This window comes from Xenopus laevis, chromosome 2S (assembly GCF_017654675.1).
Source record: "Xenopus laevis strain J_2021 chromosome 2S, Xenopus_laevis_v10.1, whole genome shotgun sequence".
NCBI classification, from domain to species: domain Eukaryota; kingdom Metazoa; phylum Chordata; class Amphibia; order Anura; family Pipidae; genus Xenopus; species Xenopus laevis.
Window position 1 is genome coordinate 6,008,967 of NC_054374.1, and position 5,207 is coordinate 6,014,173.

The window sequence follows — 5,207 nt, forward strand, 5'->3', positions numbered from 1 at the left end:
TGGAATCGTCCTCTCAGGACAAACCAACTCACATGCTGCTGGGCTGATGACACAGGCAGATTATTGCAGCTTTCTGAGCAGCAGCATCACAAGAGAGTCCCCAGGGGGCAAGCAAAGGAATTTCCCTCACATCCCCATCTCTGCCTAATAGCCATGTAGTGCCACAGGGCTTATTTAGGAAGGAATATCCTTTCTCCCATCTAATCCATAACATTCCTTTCATGTGTTTCATGCTCCATCTAAATGTTTTGTGCTGCGTTTATCATTTATTTAAATTTGCTGTGTTAGTGAAAGTATCCGAGTCTGAATAGAGATGCGGCTCCTGCTGCTGCTTCTACTATGGTGCATTGGGCTTTATAAAGTGGACATCTTTTGTTTACACATTAAATATATAGATTTGTAAGGATTCCATTTAAAAAAAATCTCAATATTTCTTCACTGCTTTAGGGAGTCTGCAAATCACTGAATATTAATATTATATCAGCTTTATTTCTACATGACTCCACTGTATTAGCTACTCAGTTATTCCATTGACTTATAATGTGCAGATCCACTTAAATCAGGGTTGTTTTTCCCCATGTGTTTGTACGACATCTAATATTCCCTTGAACCACTGCTATTGCAAAGACTGACTACTGGGGGCAACTCCTGTCTCGATTCCCCATGTCCAGCAGAGACTGTAAGCTCTATGGAACAGTGATTCCCTGTATCTAAGGATACATGCCTTAGATATACATATATACAGTACATGCCTTGTTTTTGTAAGTAATTGTTACTTGAAGTTCCTAAACCTGTTTTGCCAACCTGACTGTCCCATCTCAGCCTGTGAGAGTTTCTAAAGCCTAATCAAACAAATGATTTATGCTTTTCAAAGTTGGCCACAGGGGGTCACCATCTTGTCACTTTGTTTAACATCTTTGCAAGACCAAGACTGTGCACATGCTCAGTGTGGTCTGGGCTGCTTAGGGATCGTCATCAAAACGGCACAAGTCAAATAATATCTGGCAGAAGCCGATACAGCAAGACTGATTAATAATCAGAATATACAGACTGCACTGGGTCCTGTGTTGTCATGTCATCTAATGTGGATTTTATAGTTTTTGTATTGTTTAATATAAACTTTCTCCAACTCTGCAGAACCAGTGGCTGCAGCAAAATAATCCTCCAGATAGAATCCCAGTTTATCTGTTTAAATCTGGCTCCATGATCTTTGTCCCTGCAGCTGGAGTTGCAAACAGTAAAGGGAATGTAAAGGCAAACATAAAATCCAATACAAATCTCTACACAGTCACGACTGCTCTACAGGGAAACAAACAAAGCTGCTTGAGTTCTGCATGGCTGGGAAGTAAGGCAGGGGCTCCCCCTGCTGTTCATAAGTATGATTGTTTCCCTGCAGAGCAGTTAGGGACTGTCTGACAATTCCTATCTGCAGCAGTAAAGGGGGTTGGGAAATTAGGCCCCTGAAAGGTAGGGTTGCCACCTTTTCTGTAGAAAAATACTGTCCTTCTTTTATTTTTTTCCATATTAACAACATTGGCATCAAGGATATTTTTTTACCAGCCTGGTAGCAACCATAGTGGAAATAAATTATTATGCCCAGAGAGAACCCACGTATGGAGAACATACAATCTCCATGCAGATCAGTTGTTTTTTTAAATAATTAAAAATGGTGTTACTGGTCCTTTAAGCAGATGTCCAGTAATGTTTGACACACTTACAAGTACAAGTCCATGCTGATGGCACAAACATCCTATTTTTTTGTTTTTTGTTTGAAGGTCACATATTCCACATTGGAGAGAGACCCTGTATCTAGAAACCCCCAGGTCTCTGGTATTCTTGATCAATTCACCTAAATAAGGACTAACTGGAGACAACGGGATCAGTTGAGACAAAGTTGACACAGGGTGAAAAATAGAAAATGACGTTTCGCATTTGATACATGTGGGAAATTAATTTGCCCTACTTGATGCACTTTGATACAGACAGGCAAAATAACTAAATCTTTGTAGCCAAACCTTATGAGAAATGTTCCAAATGTGGAATAATGTGCAAAACCCCCCACCATACAGGTGAAGGCAGACAAGTATAAAAGGTCGTGGTGCCATCTAGTGGATCTATTTGAACATTGTTAGTACTGGAGAATAAAGCTGCAAAGGATCAGTTCTGTACAACTGCGAAACATTTGAAAATATACAAGAATTTAAAGGCTTGGTTCGTCTTTATGTTAATTTTTAATATGTTATAGAATTCTAAGCAACTTTTCAATTGGTCTTCATTATTCATTTTATTATAGTTTTGTGATAATTTGCCACCTTCTTACTCTTTCCAGCTTTCTAATGGGGGTCACTTGCCCCCATCTTTAAAAAAATGCTCTGTAAGGCTACAAAAATGTATTGTTATTGCTTCTTTTTAAAGAAAACATTTTGTGTAAAAATTAAGAATGTATTAGTGCGTTATACTCATTTAGATATAGAAGAATTGTGCTTAAAAAGTAGTGTTTCAGGCTTATTAAATATTTCTGCAAAATCCCTAATAATCCCTCCCTTCTCTTCCACTTGCTGCTCCCTGAATTTCCAGGCTGTGCACTCAGCTCACTGCACTGTAGGACAGGAACCAATCAGCAGCTAGCAGGACCTGATAGGGAACTGAAGCCTGTCTGTGCTTGTGTGACTGCAGGGCTGTGATTGGCTGTCCCCCCTCCTACTGTGCTTCTGGCAGGGACCGTTAGGACACGCCCACCCCTCATTTGAAACACAAACAGGGACCAGAGAACATCTATAGGGAGCTCCAATAAAGTAGAATAAAGAATAAAGATTTTTAAATTTTTAGTACAATGTGATTTTTCATTTATCCTATATGTCTCCTTTAATTACTCATCTTTTTTTTTTAAATTTATTAAGTAAAGATGCAGTGACAATGCCAAAGAATAATCATATAAATCCGTAAACCAGATAATGGGAACATACAGAAATTAACAATAACACAATGAAACACAATGGAACATCAATAAGAAAATATAGAAATACATTTCACTTGCTTCTGGAAAGTTAATGTCCTTGTTAAGTAGAGTCTTGAGTGAGAGTAGCACTTTTTAGAATGGCTTGAATTTTAGTCATTTCAATGTGGTTTAGAGTAGATAGAAATGTTTTCCATTTTGTCATGAATATGGAACGTTTCTTGGAATTATTGAATTTATAGGCGATTGCTTCCATAACACACAGGTTTTGTAGTTCAGTTTTAGTTTCTTTTATTGTAAGAGGGTGAGTTTGGATCTAATTCCTTAATAATGATCTTCTACCAGCTGCCAGTAATTATTTTCAAGAATTGAGTATCATTTCTCCGAGGTAGAGAATTTGAAGAAATTTCCAAGTTTGAAGCTGTAGGTAGGAAAGCAAGAAGTGGGTTCAAGTTAATTTGTAGTTTGGTTGAAGAGGTGAAGTAAACTTTTAAGCAGAGCAATCCCAACAATTGTGCATAAATTTGGGTTTGAGAAGAGAACATTTAGGGCAACTTGTGAGTAAATTCTTATATTTAGACTTATAACTAATGCCTTTATAGGCTAAATTAATTAGTCAAATTACTCCTATTTCTATACAGGCCTCTTCTTTTCATATTCCAGTCTCTTGTTCGGTGCATGGTTGCTAGGGGAATTTGGAGCCAAGCAACCAGATTGCTGAAAATGCAAATTGGAGAACTGCTGTCCACCCTGTTGGCCAGCATGTGCTTTAGTCTGATTGGTTTACAGACTGCCTACATTCTCCAGAATATTACATATTGAGTTCTTCCTATTCAGTCATGGTAAGTCTACATTTAGAATAACAGTGTCAGAGAGAAATCTATTTTGCCTTTTTAAAGCAGAACTAAACCATAACAATGAATATGGCTAGAAATACCATATTTTATATACTGAATTTATTGCACGAGGCTAAAGTTTGAGCTTGTCAATAGCAGCAATGATCCAGGACTTCAAACTTGTCACAGGGGGTCACCATCTTGGAAAGTGTCTGTGACACTCACATGCTCAGTGGGCTCTGATTGGCTGTTGAGAAGCTAAGCTTAGGGCTCGTCACTAATTATCCAGCAGAAAATGAGCTTCCCTGGCTGTAATATAAGCTGATGCTACAGGTTTGCTGATTATTCAATTCTGATGCTAATTGCACTGGTTTCTGTGCTGCCATGTAGTAATTATGTGTATTAATTACTAATCAGCCTTATATTGTGACATTTCTATTCTATGTGTACTGTATATTGTGAGTGGCTCCCTAAGCTCAGTAAGTAACAGCAGCACAGAGCATGTGCAGTGAATCAGCAGAAAAGAAGATGGGGAGCTACTGGGGCATCTTTGGAGACACAGATCTTTACTGCTAAAGGGCTGTGGTTGCCTTGGGCTGGTACAGAAGCACAAAATATAATGTACAACATTTCTACCTACTTCTTTAGTTTAACTTTCCTTGTCTTGGCTTTACTTGTCCTTTATACCCCTCCTTACCTATTGCTTCCTTCCTACAGGCGTGTCAATGGGGGGGGGGGTGTTAAAGATAAATTACAACACAGCGGTGGTTTAGCTGTAATGCTGAATACAGGTTTCTAAACGACAACGTGTCAATATCACTTTAATATTGAGTGAGGAAGTCACAATTATTTGATTTATTTTTCTCAAACATATTCAGCAGTTTCCAAACAAGTGAAATGATTAAATTATTCAGAAGCTAAAAGGAATACATACGTATGCTAGAAAAAGTGTTTGAGAGTGCATTTCCCCCTGTGATTGAATGCATGCTTAATGCTTCTGACATTGCATTGACAAGTATATATTGGAATGCACAATCCTTTGCTGCTGACAGTTTGAGGCAGGGATGTTCCAGATCTTCTGATCTACAATTCTCCTCTATCTTCATTGGCGTGAAACGGCTGCGAAAATTCACCGGTGTCAAAAAAATTGTCGCCGGCGTCCAAAAAAACGGAGGCTGGCGTCCAAAAAAAAATGGTCGCCGGCGTCGTGCCATTTCGTAAATTTTTCACATTTTGCAAATTTCGCTGGAATTTCGCAAATTTTTCGGTAACGGCGCAAATTCGCCCATCGCTAAAAATTAGCGTTGGATCAGTCAAAGGATGACAGCATCGCTAGTGCATTGAGTGCAATAGACCCTCTACACTAGCGGAGCCAATTTTCCAGGTTAGAGGAGAATGAAAGGTTAAAACTAAGT